Source organism: Odocoileus virginianus, chromosome 1 (assembly GCF_023699985.2).
Source record: "Odocoileus virginianus isolate 20LAN1187 ecotype Illinois chromosome 1, Ovbor_1.2, whole genome shotgun sequence".
NCBI lineage: Eukaryota > Metazoa > Chordata > Mammalia > Artiodactyla > Cervidae > Odocoileus > Odocoileus virginianus.
In genome coordinates, this window is record NC_069674.1 from 6,226,127 (window position 1) to 6,244,369 (window position 18,243).

Consider the following 18,243-nt stretch of genomic DNA (forward strand, 5'->3'; position numbering starts at 1 on the left):
GGTGGTGAGTGTCAGAGGTCAGAGATAAAGACAAGGAGAAATTTACTAGCAAGTACTTGCCAAAGGGGGCTTCCCAGGTGGTTCAGCAGTAAAGAATCCCGCAATGCAGGAGACTTGGGTTTGATCCCTGGGTTGGGAAGATTCCCTGGAGAAGGAAATGGCAACCCACTCCAGGATTCTTGCCTGGAGAATCCTATGGACAGAAGAGACTGGAGGGCTACTGTCTAAGGGATTGCAAAGAGTCGGACATGACTGAGTGACTAACTTTCACTTTCATACAGTTCATGAGGTTCTCGCGGCAAGTATACTGGGGTGGTTTGCCATTCCCTCCTCCAGTGGATCATGTTTTCTCAGAACTCTTTGCTATGATCCATCCACATTCGGTGGCCCTACATGGCATGGCTCATAGCTTCATCAAGTTACAGAAGCTCCTTCGCCACGACAAGGTCGAGATCCTTGAATGGGGTCAAGAACCAACAGTTAGAACCCTGCATGGAACAACTGATTGGCTCAAGATTGACAAAGGAGTATGACAGGGCTGTCTGTTGTCACCATGTCTTTTTTAACATATACACTGAGCACATCATGAGAAATGCCAGGCTGGATGAGTTACAAGCTGGAATCAAGATAGGTGGGAAAAACATCAACAACCTCAGATATGTGGATGATACCACTCTAATGGCAGAAAGCAAAGAGGAACTAAGGAGCCTCTTGATGAGGGTGAAGGAGGAGAGTGAAAAAGCCTGCTTAAAGCTAAATATTAAAAAAAGTAAGATCATGGCATCCGGCCCCATTACTTTATGACAAATAGAGGGGGGACAAGATGGAAGTAGTGTCCGATTTCCTCTTCTTGGGCTCTAAGATCACTGTGGATGGTGACTACAGCCATGAAATCAGAAGACAAACCTAGACAGTGTGTTGAAAAGCAGATACATCACTCTGCCGACAAAGGTAATGTCAAGGCTATGCTCTTCCGAGTGAACTGGACCATAAAGAAGGCAGAGTGCCAAAGAATTGATGCCTTCGAACTATGGTGCTGGAGAAGACTCCTGAGAGTCCCTTGGACTGCAAGGAGATCAAACCAGTCAATCTTTTTTTTTTTTTTCAAACCAGTCAATCTTAAGGGAAATCAGCCCTGAATGCTCATTGGAAGGACTGATGCTGAAGTTGAAACTCCAGTATTTTGGTCATCTGATGTGAACAGCTGACTCATTGGAAAATTCCCTGATGTTGGGAATGATTGGGAGCAGAAGGAAAAGAGGGTGTTAGAGATGAGATGGCTGGATGGCATCACTGATGCAATGGACATGAACTTGGGCAAACTTCAGGAGATAGTGAGGGACAGAGAGGCCTTGCGTGCTGCAGTCCATAGGGTTGCAAAGAGTTGGATATGACTGGCCCACTGAACAACAACGAAATTAAGTATTCAGAATAGGGATATCTATAGAGACAAAAGTAAATTAGTAGTTGCTTCAGGCTGGGGAGCAGAGGTTGTGTAAGTGGTGCAACCTAATGGGTGTAGGTTTTCTTTTAGAAGTGATGAAAATATTCCAAAATTGACTCTGGTGAGGGCTGCACATATTTGTGAATATACTAAAACCCATTGAATTATTCACTTTGTGGGTGAATTGTATAGTATGTGAATGCTATCTCAAAAAGCTGTTTTTAAAAATAGTGAGAGGGACTACTATCTAGAAACACACACAAAACTCCTAAAAATCAGCCAGAAATAGGAAATCATTCCAAAGGGAACATGAGTGAAGAATCACAAGGGCATGTGATAAGATTCCCATATGTAGTAGTTATTGGTGGTTTAGTTGCTAAGTCGTGTCTGACTCTTGCGACTGCATGGACTGTAGCCTGCCAGGTTCCTCTGTCCATGGGATTCTCCAGGCGAGACTACTGGAGTGGGTCACCATTTCCTTCTCCAGTAGTAGTAATTATTAGAGCAGAGCAGATTATTCAACAACAAGATGTAGTTTTATACCCACTGCTGGTGGGAATGAGAAAGCCACATGGCATGGAGGATGCCATGTGCTGGCAGATGTAGGGAAATAGGCTGGTGGGAGGGCATGCTCATCATACAGGCCTTCTGGAGCACCGACCCCAGTACGTGGGCACATCACAGAGTAGAAACAGCCTCGGGAGCAGGTACCACTGCAGGGCTCACTCCTGGAGGATGAAGAATGGTGAGGCTACCACTTACTTTTGTGTGGGCAAGGAGGGAGGGTGAACGAGCGTGCATGTCACATTTTTATTTGAAGGAGTACACAAAATGTCCATAGAAAGATAATAATCTTACAGAGTAGCACAGAACAGGGACTTCCCTGGTGGATCAACAGTAAAGAAGCTGCTGTCAATGCAGGAGATACAGGTTCAATCCCTGGGTCAGGAAGATCCCCTGGAGAAGGGAATGGCAACCCACTCCATACCCTTGCCTGGAGAATTCCATGGACAGAGCATTCTGATGAGCCACAGTCCATGGGGCCGCAAGGAGTCGGACATGGCTGAGAGACTAACACTTTCCCTTTGCACCACTTTTCCCCAGTTCACCGCACTCTCTGCCTACTGGTCCTTCCTGCACGTGACCTTGACTTCTGAGGTGCAGTTCCTCCCCTCTTGGTGTTAATGATTGGTGACAGCTACAGATAACACTTGAGCAAAGATCCTGTCCTCTCAGTTCTGGGCTGCCCTCCCCCTTAAAGGGGCAGAAGCAATGGCTTTGGGGATGATGATGTTGTAGGAACAGGATGTCTGGTCTTGAGGAGGGGCAGCATGACAGGTGAGGAAGGATTCGGTGTTTGTGGTTAGTGGGTCAGAGTTCACAGCTTACAATCTTCCCCTTGCTCACTCTTGATAGCTTATTTTCAGAGGAGTCAACACATCAGACATCATGTGAGAAAACCCGGGGTGTTTCCATAGAACCAGCAGAAAGAAATTGTTTGGCAGGTGCCGCCCCAGCTAAGTCACCAGGTTAGCTCTCCAGGCAAATGAGGCCACCATCACAGGTTTCATCCCTCGTTAGGGAAGACTGGTTCACAAATTGAAAAGTCTACTGTTTTCATCGGGAGTCCTGGCACTATTTGGTCTCCAAAATCACTGTGGACGGTGACTGTAACCATGAAATTAAAAGACACTTGCTCCTTGGAAGGAAAGTTGTGACAAATATTTTTGTTGTTGCTGTTGTTCAGCTAAGTCATCTCTGACTCTTTGCGACCCCATGGACTGCAGCACACCACGCTTCCCTGTCCTTCACGATCTCCCAGAATTTGCTCAAACTCATGTCTGTTGAGTCAGTGATGCTATTCTACCATCTTATCCTCTGTTGTTCCCTTCTCTTGCCCCCTATCTCTCCCAGCATCAGGGTCTTTTCTAATGAGTTGGCTCTTTGCATCAGGTGGCCAATGTATTGGAGCTTCAACTTCAGCATCAGTCTTTCTAATGAATATTCAAGATTGATTTCCTGTAAGACTGACTGGTTTGATCTCCTTGCTGTCCAGTGTTAATCACACAGTTGTGTCTGACTCTTTGTGACCCCAGGTACTGTAGCCCACCAGTCTCCTCTGTCCATGGAATTCTCCAGGCAAGAATACTGGAGTGGGTTGCCATTTCCTTCTCCAGGGGATCTTCCCAACCCAGGGACTGAAACTGGGTCTCCTGCATTGCAGGCAGACTCTTTACTGATTGAGCCACCAGGGGGAGGATTGACTGGTTTGATCTCCTTGCAGTCCAAGGGACTCTCAAGAGTGTTCTTCAGCACCACAATCTGGAAGCATCAATTCTTTGGTCCTCAGCCTTCTTTATGGTTCAATTCTCACATCCATACATAACTATTGAAAAAACCATAGCTTTGACTATGCAGGCCTTTGTCAGCAGACTGATGTCTTTGCTTTTTAATATGCTGTCTAGTTTACTCATAGCTTTTCTTCTAAGAAGCAATTGTCTTTTAATTTCATGGCTGCTGTCACCATTCGAAGTGACTTTGGAGTCCAAGAAAATAAAATCTGTCACCAGTTCCACTTTACCCCTTCTTTTTGCCATGAAGTGATGGGATCGGATGCCATGATCCTCATTTTTGAATGTTGAGTTTTTAAGCCAGCTTTTTCTCTCTCCTCTTTCATCCTCATCAAGAGGCTCTTTAGTTCCTCTTTTCTTTTTGCCATTAGAGTGGTATCATTGGCATATCTGAGGTTGTTGATATTTCTCCTGGCAATCTTGATTCCAGCTTGTGCTTCATTCAGCCTGGGATTTCACATGATGTACTCTTCATGTAAGTTAAATAAGCAGAGTGACAGTATACAGCCTTGACATACTTCTATCCCAGTTTTAACCAGTCGATTATTCCATGTTCAGTTCTAACTATTGCTTCTTGACCTGCATACAGGTTTCTCAGGAGGCATGCAAGGCGTTCTGGAATTTCCATCTCTTAAAGAGTTTTCTACAGTTTGTTGAGATCCACACAGTCAAAGGCTTTAGCATAGTCGATGAAGCAGAAATAGACGTTTTTATGAAATTCCCTTGCTTTTTCTATGATCCAATGGGTGTTGGCAATTTGATCTCTGGTTCCTCTGTCTTTTCTATATCCAGCTTGTACATCTGGAAGTTCTCAGTTCCAGTACTGTTGAAGCCCAGCTTGAAAGATTTTGAGCATTACCTTGCTAGCATGTGAAATGAGCACAATTACATGGTGGTTTGAGCATTCTTTGGCACTGCCTTTCTTTGGGATTGAAATGAAAACTAAACTTTTCCAGTCCTGTGGCCATTGCTGATTTTTCCAAATTTACTGACATATTGACTGCAACACTTTAACAGTATTGAAAGGTTGTTGCTGAATGATAAGACGCCGGGAGTCTTGGCCTCCGGAGGAGACGAATTCAATCCGGGGCCAGAGCCGAGGCTGGATCGCTCAGAGCTTTTGTGCAATCAAGTTTTATTAAAGTATAAAGGAGATAGAGAAAGCTTCTGACATAGGCATCAGAAGGGGACAAAAGAGTACCCCCCTCCTAGTCTTTAGCTGTGTGTTATATAGTCACTCGCAGTCTGTTAATGAAAAGAATGTCATACAATTTAGAATGGCACCAGATAATTCATCCCTAGCCATAAAACGATTGACTTGAATCTTGTAGAAGGGCAGAATACCAACAAATAGTTTCATTTACATAGATTAGGGGAACAATACCTGAGTAAGTAAATTAGGCCATTTGGCGGAACCAACTTGAAGATAGAGTCTGGGGTTCATTAACATAGCTTAAGACAACATTTCCGTAGGAAAAAGAAATGTATTGGTTAACTCAAGGTTTGAGAGTAGTTAGCTTCAGGTGAGACCAGGTGTCATGGCAACACAGCACTTTAAGAGAAACCTCCTTTTAAATTTGTATAGAGAAGGAAAGACATATCGCTGGTTTGTTTCTTCCTGCCGCTTAAGAGAGATAAAAATGTCTGGCACCTGCAGCCTCTTTTTTTCCATTTGGAGACCCCTGGCCTTCCTGCCTGTTACCCTCTCAGTATCATCTTTTAGGATTTGAAATAGTTCAGCTGGAATCCCATCACCTCCAACTAACTCTGTTCCTCATAATGCTTCTTAAAGCTTACTTGACTTCACACTCCAAGATGTCTGGCTGTAGGTAAGTGACCATACCACTGTGGTTATCTGGGTCGTTAAGACGTTTTTCGTATAGTTCTGTGTATTCTTGCCACCTCTTCTTAATCTCTTCTGCTTCTGTTTGGTCCTTACCATTTCTCTCCTTTATCGTATCCATCTTTGCATGAAATGTTCCCTTGATATCTCCAACTTTCTTGAAGAGCTATCTAGTCTTTCTCTAATCATAGGTTTCAGTGAAGCTATGAGCCACACCATGCAGAGCCACCCAAGGTGGACAGGTCATAGTGGACAGTTCTGACAAAACATCACCCACTGAGAAGGGAATGGCAAACCACCCCAGTATTCTTGCCTTGGGAGCCCCATGAAGGGTATGAAAAGGTAAAAACATATGACACCAGGAGATAAGTTGCCAGGCTGGAATGTGTTCAAGATGCTACTGGGGAAGAGCAGAGAAATAGTTGTTGAATAAATGAAGAGGCTTGGCCAAAGCAAAAACAGCACTCAGATGTGGATGTGTCTGGTGGTGAAGGCAAAGTCTCATGCTGTAAAGAACAATATTGCATAGGTACCTGGAATGTTAGGTCCATGAATCAAGGTGAATTGCATGCAGGCAAGCAGGAGATGGCAAGAGTGAACATTGACATCTTAGGAGTCAGGGAACTAAAATGAGATATCTGAGTTGCCTGTAAAATGGGAAAATCACTTTAAATCTTTAACAGCACAAGGGAAACAGCATGGTTGTTTCACTGGTGGGTCAACTGTTGGAAATAGAATCCGCTTGCTATTGGAAAATGGTGGCATATAATCTTGTCACTGCTAAACTGCTGACAATTACTAGGGAAGGTAAAAGTAGTCAATTTGCTGAGTCACATGTAGTATATCAGGCTCTAAAACAAGAGAATTTAACTGAATGTCATATATACACATTATTCCAATATTTTGGCCACCTGATGCAAAGGGCTGATTCATTAGGAAAGACCCTGATGCTGGGAGAGATTGAGGGCAAAAAGAGAAGAGGGCGATTGCCGGGAGCCAACACATGAGACCCTAACCATGACAAGGCCATGAGGGAGAAGACCTGGTGGGCAAGGCGGATCAGGTATTCAGGGGTTTCGAAAAGGCCAGCTCACGAGATCCCACCCATGACAAGGTCACGAGGAGAAAGCCTGACAGGCAAGGCGGATCAGGTGTTCAGGGATTTCAAAAAGCTGCCCTGGCGCTCACCTTAAAGATGATATCTGTCTTTCTGATGCCTGCCTCAATGGACTACTCTCTGATTTTTGTGCCACAGGCAGAAGGCCTTCCCCGATCTCTTCCCAAATAAGAATCAATTTAGAACTTTAATCAATAACTTTCCCAGGTGGTGGTATATTATGAGATTATCCAGGGTGAAAGGAGTGTGTTAATTTAAACTCCTTTGCTGGTAGTTAGTTAATCAAATGCATTTATGCCCTTGGTACTAATATGCATGATTGCTTATAATATCCTAATCATAAAATAGCATAAAGAACCTGATTATATAAAAGCCCTAATAGACAGAGAGCCTTTCTAAGGGGTAAAGGAGTCCTATTAGAAAACATAAGAAAAATTATTCTATAGGTGGTTATTGGGTTGAGATTTGTTTGCTGTGTTTTGCTTGCTGTGTTTTTGCTTCTAATGTGCTAAGGTTGTGTTATAGAAACCATTGTTAATATAGTTAAAGATCTAGAGAAACAAGGACTTAGCCTTAGTGTGGTAACAATGAGATGGTTGTTAATTGTCAGCCAGGAGTGCTAGGCAGAAGCTGCGTCACCAAAGTTGCAGAGTCAGTATGGGGTAAACTTCTAAGATAAATGCAACGGACAACTTTTGCAGAAGGATTAATTTTTGTATTAACAAGGATATAATTCTACTCTGTACTATTTCCCTATGAGACTGCTACCTTTCAGTTAAGGTCACCATAGAAACAGAAAATAGGTTTACATTCACCTGACCTGCATAAAATGTTAATAGGCCCCAAGGCCAGAAGAGAATGTACAAGACCCTCATAAACAAAGAAGTATGCAGAAAACACCCTGGTTTTGTGAAGGACAAGCTGATGTAATGTTAAACTATCTTCCCCTTAGAAATGTACTAACTTAGGGTATAAAACTATGGTAAAAAATAAAGCATTGCCAGACTCTGCCAGACCCTGCAAACACCCCCATCTGGTCATTCACTCTCTCTCTCTCTCTCTTTCTCTTTCTCTCCCTCGCAGACTTGGCCCTATTAAGGCTAGTCTCACGTGTCTTTTCTCTCTCTCGCCGACGCCGTTCATCCTGAGGGTACCCCCTGGATCCTGCCGAGGCTGGACCCTGGCAAGTGGCGCCTGAACAGGGACCTGAAGGTAATCCCCCCATTGTTCAGTATTCGGGATGGCTAGGACCCCAGTAGGACGCTGCAGGCCCCCTGCATAAGATAGTAGGGTGAGGAAAGTGGGTAGGCTTTAGGTTTCTTCTTTAAAACCCCACTAGGGTGCTACAGGCCCCCCTGCATAAGAAAGGTAGGGTAAGAAAAGCAGGTACGTTTCAGTTTCCATCTTCTCTAAATTAAGCCTCTTCCTTTTTTCTCTTTTTTTCTTCTAATTAGTAACAAAAATGGGTAACAGTGAGTCAAAAGAAAGACAGCTTTTTATTGGAACCATAATGCAACTCCTTAACCACAGAAGAATTAAAGTTAAAAAGACCAGTGTTCAGTCCTTTTCTACCTTCTCCCATGTCATTGTGGCTACTGCCAGAACGGGAGAAGCCTATAAAGATGTAGTTCAACATCTTTTTGCCTGTTTTTCCTACTTAGAAATGCCAAAATCAATTAAGACAGACAATGCTCCAGCTTATACATCTAAGTCCTTTAAAAATTTCTGTGCCCAATTCGGTATATCCCACTCTATAGGAATTCCTTACAATCCCCAGGGACAAGCAATTGTAGAAAGGGCACATCAGACACTCAAAACACAAATCTCTAAGTTACAGGAAGGGCAGTTCAAATAGTTCTCCACTCCACATTTTGCAGCATGCCCTCTTTGTGCTCAGTAACCTTAATGCTGATCAAGCCGGCTTAACAGCTATGTTCCGTCCCTGGAACCCAGAACAAAAAGACATGAAACCTTTAGTAAAGTGGAAAGACCTCCTTTCCGGACTATGGAAGGGACCTGATCCCTTGCTAACCAGTGGGCGAGGGTATGCTTTTATTTTCCCACAGGGTGCTGACTTGCCAATTGAGATCCCAGGCAGACTGATTCGCCTTGTCGCAGTCCCCCAGATCTCCGGTTCCCTCGCAGCCTCAACCATAAAGGAGGAGGAGCACTCCTCTGCCCTTACCTCGGCCTAGAAGGTCCAGCAGACTCTGAAACAACCGGCAACGGAGAGCCCAGAAGAACAAATGGAAACCACCAGGACGTCCCGCGCGGGCGACTCAACAAGCCTCCATACCCACATGGGGGCAAGTTAAGTCACTCTGTCATCAAGCACAGGGACTAGCTTCCCTGCAGGGATCTTCAGCCTCTCCCGAAAGGGTTTTTATTGCCATGCTTGCTTTACGGTCTTGTCAGAACTCTCCGGCACAGCATTCAGAAGCTTGCGACTGAGATCCATCCGGCTGTCTTAAAAAGGTAAAAAAAGGGAGAGATGCCGGGAGCCAACAGGCTAGACCCTACCCATGACAAGGCCATGAGGGAGAAAACCTGGCGGGCAAGGCGGATCAGATGTTCAGGGATTTCAAAAAGCTGCCCCTGGCGCTCACCTTAAAGATGATATCTGTCTTTCTGATGCCTGCCTCAATGGACTACTCCCTGATTTTTGTGACACAGGCAGAAGGCCTTCCCTGATCTCTTCCCAAATAAGAATCAATTTAGAACTTTAATCAATAACTTTCCCAGGTGGTGGTATTTTATGAGATTATCCAGGGTGAAAGGAGTGTGTTAAACTCCTTTGCTGGTAGTTAGTTAGCCAAATGCATTTATGCCCTTGGTACTAATATGCATGATTGCTTATAATATCCTAATCATAAAATAACATAAAGAACCTGATTATATAAAAGCCCTAATAGACAGAGAGCCTTTTTAAGGGGTAAAGGAGTCCTATTAGAAAACATAAGAAAAATTATTCTATAGGTAGTTATTGGGTTGAGATTTGCTTGCTCTGTTTTGCTTGCTGTGTTTTTGCTTCTAATGTGCTAAGGTTGTGTTATAGAAACTATTGTTAATATAGTTAAAGATCTAGAGAAACAAGGACTTAGCCTTAGTGTGGTAACAATGAGATGGTTGTTAATTGTCAGCCAGGAGTGCTAGGCAGAAGCTGCCTCACCAAAGTCGCAGAGTCAGTATGGGGTAAACTTCTTAGATAAATGCAACGGACAACTTTTGCAGAAGGATTAATTTTTGTATTAACAAGGATATAATTCTACTCTGTACTATTTCCCTATGAGACTGCTACCTTTCAGTTAAGGTCACCATAGAAACAGAAAATAGGTTTACATTCACCTGACCTGCATAAAATGTTAATAGGCCCCAAGGCCAAAAGAGAATGTACAAGACCCTCATAAATAAAGAAGTATGCAGAAAACACCCTGGTTTTGTGAAGGACAAGCTGACGTAATGTTAAACTATCTTCCCCTTAGAAATGTAGTAATTTAGGGTATAAAACTATGGTAAAAAATAAAGCATTGCCAGACTCTGCCAGACCCTGTAAACACCCCCATCTGGTCATTCACTCTCTCTCTCTCTCTTTCTCTTTCTCTCCCTCGCAGACTTGGCCCTATTAAGGCTAGTCTCACGTGTCTTTTCTCTCTCTCGCCGACGCCGTTCATCCTGAGGGTACCCCCTGGATATTGCCGAGGCTGGACCCTGGCAAGTGGCGCCTGAACAGGGACCCGAAGGTAATCCCCCCATTGTTCAGTCTTCGGGACGGCTAGGACCCCAGTAGGACGCTGCAGGCCCCCTGCATAAGATAGTAGGGTGAGGAAAGTGGGTAGGCTTTAGGTTTCTTCTTTAAAACCCCACTAGGGTGCTACAGGCCCCCCTGCATAAGAAAGGTAGGGTAAGAAAAGCGGGTACGTTTCAGTTTCCTTCTTCTCTAAATTAAGCCTCTTCCTTTTCTCTCTTTTTTTCTTCTTCTAATTAGTAACAAAAATGGGTAACAGTGAGTCAAAAGAAAGACAGCTTTTTATTGGAATCATAATGCAACTCCTTAACCACAGAAGAATTAAAGTTAAAAAGACCAGTGTTCAGTCCTTTTCTACCTTTGTCCAAGAGCAATGTCCTTGTTTTCCAGAAGAGAGCAGTTCTCCTGAGTTCCTTTTCCCTCCTGCCCTCCACCTGGGTGCCCTTTCCAATGAGATCTCTTGCTTTGTCAGCACATGTGTCTCCTCCGACAATTCATTTATAAGAGCTCAGTTACGGGCCCTAGAAGGGGTCCCCCTTCCTGCAACTGGTGGGGACTCTTCTCCACTGAGACTGACATCCTGACCACTCGGGGTACTCAGAGGCCAGCTTGCCTGCCAATGGACCAGACCCAGCGGCCACAACTGGGACCCTTTTGTCCCTGGTCTCCTCCTGATGCAGACAACTGGCCAGAGTGCCCTGACCAGTAAGGAACAAGAGACTTTATTGACCTCTCTCCCCTTCCCTCTCTCTTTCCTCTCCTTAGCCCTTCCTGTTTTTCTAATGCCCCAGTCCTGGATGCAGGAATTTGGTCGAAGGGCCTCAGTTTGAGCTGAGGATTGGAGACTGATCACCTCCTCTTGGCAGAGAACTCGAATTCCGGCATGGCCTGGTTCCAGTCCTCCCTTCTCTGGAAGCCCAGGGGAAAGTCCCGTAACGCCTGGGTGTCTGCAGGTGGCAGGAGACGTCTGTGAGGCCACCCCTTTTGCCCCCCTTTCCCGCCTCCTCCTTCTTTTCCTCCTCTTAAAATCTTTGAAGACATCTGAAGTTCTGTGTCTCTCTAGAAGGTTTTCTGAGAGACTGTATTCTTGTATTTAAGGGAGTGTCTGATGAGGACTGCCAGGTTTGTATGTGTGTGTTTTAACTCTGTGTTCTGTGTTGTGATTTTGATGGCCATTTTGCTCTTTGTTAGAACTTGATTTTCTTTCCCTGTGCCTTGAGACCAGGGCTCTCAGGAACACTTATCTAGACCATCTCTAACTCCTGAGACTGAGGGAAAAAGGGGAAAAGGCTTTACAAATTTTTATTTATTTCAGCTTTTTTATAAGCTAGTAAATTTTATATTGTAATATCTAATTCATCACCAAACTTAGAATATGAAGCTAGATCTCGCACTGTATCTGTCTAAATATGTCTTGGTATGTCTTTGTCTCTGGGTAATATTTTTTAGGTTAATTGGTAAATGAGCTCTATTTAATTGGCTAAAAAGAAAAAGGTAAGTGTTTACAAATCAAATAATTCTAGATTAAACAATAAATTCCAGGTTCAGGTAAGCTGGAAAATATTCAGTATTAAATACCTGATATTAATGTTTGTTTGTTGACCTATCTAATATAAACATGTCAGAGTAGTTAACATCAAGTAAAATATTTTCATTATGCCTAAGTTTATTATAAGTTAAATATTGTTATACTGTAATATCTGTTACAAGTTTGTCAACAAGGAAAGTACCTCAAGTAAGAAACTTTAAAAAAAATGTAAATGAGATAGGAGTTTTTAGATAAGCTATTAAAAATCATCATACCTTAGAAATGTCTCTCTAAAACAGTCCCTTTAGATTTTGGTAACCTGAATTTCTAGGGTTGTGCTAAATTAAGGGACTGATTTATTGAATAGCTAGATCATTTAAAAATAATAATAAGACTCTAAAACATTCATTACTGAACACTAATTTCCTCTTACAGAGAAACTAGAGATTTTGGACTATAAATGAATAATGTTTGATGCCATCCTAAAATGTTTTAAGAAAACAAGTGTTTTAAAAATTAGCACTGACATTTATGCTCACCAATCTATAGAATGCTAATATAAAAGTCAATTCTTGGTTGCTTAAGGAAAATAGGATGTGTGTGTTCAGTAAAGAAGGTATGAAGAATGAAGTTACATTTTATGAAGGGAAAAGGAAGTAGGTCTGACTTACAGGTGGCTGTTTCAGAATGGGAGAACAAAGTAATGGGTACAGAAAATGTTAAGAAGGTTTGATGGAAAGTGCACTCCAAAGGAAGAGTTTTGTGCATAAATACAAGTTTTCTTGAGACGTTGAACTGCCTTTGATAATGGATTTTAAGTTTCTTTACCTCTGAAGTGATCTGTTCTATGTTTACCTTTAAAATCTTTTTTACTCTGGCTAAGTAAGTATATTATTTCACAGTGATCTATATGATTCTACCTGACAGAGTACTATAAACCCTTTTGATATTTATTGACAAAACTGCCTAAATAGCTTGACTTCTGGCTGATTTTGGGATGCTTCAGAGGGCCCCTGAGACATCCCAAGGAGCTATTAAACTACCTGAGTTCATTTGACATGTTAAATTGCATGGGGATTATTGTTGGAGGAGGGATAAATCTTCTCAGGTTATATTGTATGGTTGATGTTACTTATATAGATATCCTAAAAATTATGAGAAATTCATAAAAATCTGATATGTCCTGGTAAAATGTTGCCAGTTATAATTTTAGTTATCACGTTAAAGTGTTACAAGTCACAGCAATGACCAGGTTACTTTGTCAATTATAATTTAATTAGATTTTAAACATGCCTTGTATGGTTTCACTCTCATGCCTTTAAAAAAAAGTGCTGGTAGTTCTTCAAGATTTATAAAAAAGACTTTTCTAAGATTAACTGAAAAATTTTGTTTGTTTGTTATCCAGTAAATTGGTAACAGACTGGAATTTAGTCTACTCTCTATGGTAAGAGAAAGAAGTTTTCTTAGAATGAATCTTTCAATAACAAATTATGGATTTCTTTGCCTTTAAGTGATTTATATTTGTTTTTAAAGTCTTTTGATACTTTAGTAAAGTAAATAAGTGTTATTTAAGATTATGGTACATATAAAAGCTCATTCTGCTTCTACCAAAAATAACCCCTCACTGTTAGACTTGTGCTATCTTAATGTCTTAAAACTGACAACGCCCCTGCTTACACTTCTAAATCTTTTCAAGCTTAAATACTGGGGACACATCAGCCCAGAAAGCAGAATTAACAGCCGTGATAGAGGCATTCAAAGAGTTTTCAGACCAGGCTTTTAATGTATTTTCTGACTCGCAGTATGTAGTTAGGTTGTTTCCTCAAATTGAAACGGCTGTTTTACTGGAAAATAAAGCCACAATTTTTATATTGTTATCTACCCTTCAACAACAAATTTGGAAAAGGTCAAAGCAATTCTATGTTGGACATATAAGAGCTCATTCTAATTTACCTGGACCACTCCATACGTTTAACCAAGAGGCAGATTTGCTAACCCGAACCATAGTGGCCAGTGGTTTTGAGGATGCTAAAGCCTCACATGCTATGCATCATCAAAATGCAACTGCCCTTCGATATCAATTCCATGTTCCTAGGGAATATGCACGCGAGATCGTTAGGACATGTCAACTTTGCCCTACTTCAGTTCCCACTTTGCCTTTTGGGGTAAATCCCCATGGCTTACTACCTAAGGTGCTTTGGCAGATGGATGTAACACATGTTCCTTCTTTTGGAAAACTATCCGTTGTGCATGTTACTGTAGATACCTTCTCCCATGTCATTGTGGCTACTGCCAGAACGGGAGAAGCCTATAAAGATGTAGTTCAACATCTTTTTGCCTGTTTTTCCTACTTAGAAATGCCAAAATCAATTAAGACAGACAATGCTCCAGCTTATACATCTAAGTCCTTTAAAAATTTCTGTGCCCAATTCGGTATATCCCACTCTATAGGAATTCCTTACAATCCCCAGGGACAAGCAATTGTAGAAAGGGCACATCAGACACTCAAAACACAAATCTCTAAGTTACAGGAAGGGCAGTTCAAATAGTTCTCCACTCCACATTTTGCAGCATGCCCTCTTTGTGCTCAGTAACCTTAATGCTGATCAAGCCGGCTTAACAGCTATGTTCCGTCCCTGGAACCCAGAACAAAAAGACATGAAACCTTTAGTAAAGTGGAAAGACCTCCTTTCCGGACTATGGAAGGGACCTGATCCCTTGCTAACCAGTGGGCGAGGGTATGCTTATATTTTCCCACAGGGTGCTGACTTGCCAATTGAGATCCCAGACAGACTGATTCGCCATGGCGCAGTCCCCCAGACCTCCGGTTCCCTCGCAGCCTCAACCATAAAGGAGGAGGAGCACGCCTCTGCCCTTACCTTGGCCTAGAAGGTCCAGCAGACTCTGAAACAACCGGCAACGGAGATCCCAGAAGAACAAATGGAAACCACCAGGACGTCCTGCGCGGGCAACTCAACAAGCCTCCATACCCACATGGGGGCAAGTTAAGTCACTCTGTCATCAAGCACAGGGAATAGCTTCTCTGCAGGGATCTTCAGCCTCTCCCGAAAGGGTTTTTATTGCCATGCTTGCTTTACGGTCTTGTCAGAACTCTCCGGCACAGCATTCAGAAGCTTGCGACTGAGATTCATCTGGCTGTCTTAAAAAAGTAAAAAAAGGGAGAGATGCCGAGAGCCAACAGGCTAGACCCTACCCATGACAAGGCCATGAGGGAGAAAACCTGGCGGGCAAGGCGGATCAGGTGTTCAGGGATTTCAAAAAGCTGCCCCTGGCGCTCACCTTAAAGATGATATCTGTCTTTCTGATGCCTGCCTCAATGGACTACTCCCTGATTTTTGTGACACAGTCAGAAGGCCTTCCCCGATCTCTCCCCAAATAAGAATCAATTTAGAATTTAATCAACAACTTTCCCAGGTGGTGGTATTTTATGAGATTATCCAGGGTGAAAGGAGTGTGTTAAACTCCTTTGCTGGTAGTTAGTTGGCCAAATGGATTTATGCCCTTGGTACTAATATGCATGATTGCTTATAATATCCTAATCATAAAATAGCATAAAGAACCTGATTATATAAAAGCCCTAATAGACAGCCTTTTTAAGGGGTAAAGGAGTCCTATTAGAAAACATAAGAAAAATTATTCTATAGGTGGTTACTGGGTTGAGATTTGCTTGCTGTGTTTTGCTTGCTGTGTTTTTGCTTTTAATGTGCTAAGGTTGTGTTATAGAAACCATTGTTAATATAGTTAAAGATCTAGAGAAACAAGGACTTAGCCTTGGTGTGGTAACAATGAGATGGTTGTTAATTGTCAGCCAAGAGTGCTAGGCAGAAACTGCCTCACCAAAGTCGCAGAGTCAGTATGGGGTAAACTTCTAAGATAAATGCAACTGACAACTTTTGCAGAAGGATTAATTTTTGTATTAACAAGGATATAATTCTACTCTGTACTATTTCCCTATGAGACTGCTACCTTTCAGTTAAGGTCACCATAGAAACAGAAAATAGGTTTACATTCACCTGACCTGCATAAAATGTTAATAGGCCCCAAGGCCAGAAGATAATGTACAAGACCCTCATAAACAAAGAAGTATACAGAAAACACCCTGGTTTTGTGAAGGACAAGCTGATGTAATGTTAAACTATCTACCCCTTAGAAATGTACTAATTTAGGGTATAAAACTATGGTAAAAAATAAAGCATTGCCAGACACTGCCAGACCATGCAAACACCCCCGTCTTGTCATTCACTCTCTCTTTCTCTCTCTCTCCCTCGCAGACTTGGCCCTTGTTTTGCCCGTAGTCCGAGTCCCCGGTCGGGAAGGAAGACTCCTCGAAACAATGCAACTTGCAATAGGGGAATTTATTCCTGACTCGAGCCAGGGTCTCCTGCCCTCACCAAGGGTCTGAGGACGAAAGGTCCCGAGCCCCAGTTCTCTCGGGTATTTATTAGGTCAAAAAAAGCAGCAGGTAGTTGGCGCAAGCGGATTGGTTACACAGCAGGTAGTTGGTGCAAGCAGATTGGTTACACAGTTGCAAGGCAATTTTTGTTGGCCCAACGTGGGGCTTTCAGCTTTCCCCTGACAGGTTCCCTTTTTCTTGCTAGGTATATGTTGATTGGCTAGCTCCAGGAGGCCTGAAAATTATGTTACCCCGGGAAACCAGGGCTACTCCTAATCTAGGCTGCCTGTCATGGCGTTAGCCGTGACAGCCTCACATATCCCCCCTGTCTTTGCACTTTTGTAGAGGAATCTTTCTCTTCCCCCTGTGAAGTTGACTGATATTGCTGTCTCAATACCGTAATCTGGATGGTGTTTAGGCGCTCCCTAGTAAATGAGACCAGACGGTGTAAAAGGCATGGGCCAGAGGGCAGTACCAATGTTAATAGTATGAGTGGACCCGGAGAGTGGAGGTCACAGTGGTCAACCAGGGGGGCGCCGGAACCAGACTCAGCCCAGCCCCGTGGGCTCCTCGCGCTCTCCCGCCGGGCTCGTCCCTCTCTTACCTTCTGCAGAGATTTTTGTAAAAGAGTCAACTCTCCCACATTTTTCAATTTGGTTCTGATCCTTTCTTCCCCCCGGGCAGACATAGACAGGCACCTGTTCGTAGTACTGTGGGCCTTTTTGCTCACAGTTACGGGTGAACAGACTGAAAGAGCCGTGGGCAAAGAACTGGGTCAGTTGGTGGGGACCAAACCCACTACCGTCAGCCGCCAGCACGCACAAATCAAAGGTCAGTACTGGCCACCATGTCCCTTTGGGGGCCACGTTGGAGCTCGAGTTAAGCACTTCTCCAGTCTCAGGATTGTAGATCACCCAAGTCAGGTTAGCCGGCTGATGGGGGTTGTGGCTGGTTGCTCCCGGGCCGATGAAAACTGTTATCAGCAGGAGAGTTAAGAGGGCTCCCGTCGTACGAGTTTCAGTTTCAAAGGATTTGACGGGTGAGGTCTTGCTTCCCATTCTGTTTGCGCCTTCTCCTGTTCTTCCAGGGTGGCTTGCCGCACGTGATTGCAGTGAACCCAGGGCCCGATCCCGTTGACCTTAACAGCAGTAGGAGTGGTAAGGAGAACAACATAAGGGCCTTTTCATCTAGGTTCTAATGCTTTAGATTGGTGTCGTTTTACCCAAACCTAATCACCCAGGCCAATATTATGTGAGGGGATGGTCCCCTTACTTGTTCCCTCGTGTATCTCTCGAATTAATTTCTAAACATGGCTATGTACTTTACTTAATGTCATCAGTATTTGCTGGAATTGTCCCAAGGTAGGGGGTGGTAGGCATTTTCCCTCGAATATAGGACACACAGGAGGGGGTCTTCCATACAGAATCTCAAAAGGGGTAAGATTCAGCTTATAAGGGGTGTTACGCGCTCGAAAGAGTGCGAAGGGAAGGAGGGTCACCCAGTCCCTGCCAGTCTCTATTGCCAACTTTGTCAAAGTTTCTTTTAGGGTCCGATTCATTCTTTCAACCTGTCCTGAGCTCTGGGGACATTTTGTCCCTAGAGCTTGGGCCAGCCCTTGTACAATCTGGCTCACAAAAGCAGGTCCGTTATCAGAGCCCATAGTCATTGGCAGCCCGTATCTAGGCACTATCTCCTCTAAGATCTTTTTAGCAACCAGTCTCTCCCTTAGTGGGGAAGGCTTCTACCCACCCCGAGAAGGTATCTACCAGAACCAATAGATGCGATCCGTACTTGCCCGGTT

General features: G+C 43.4%; 1 long non-coding RNA gene across 1 annotated transcript; it reads right to left on the reverse strand.

Annotated features, from left to right (window-relative positions):
• Window positions 1–8,170: 8,170 nt before the first annotated feature.
• LOC110142586 (uncharacterized) lies at window positions 8,171–18,010 on the reverse strand. Its single transcript, XR_011483751.1, has 3 exons — window positions 17,047–18,010; window positions 14,908–15,188; window positions 8,171–9,221 (listed from the first exon to the last, which is right to left on the reverse strand). It is a non-coding gene; the product is annotated as an uncharacterized lncRNA (long non-coding RNA).
• Between the last annotated feature and the right edge of the window lie 233 nt (window positions 18,011–18,243).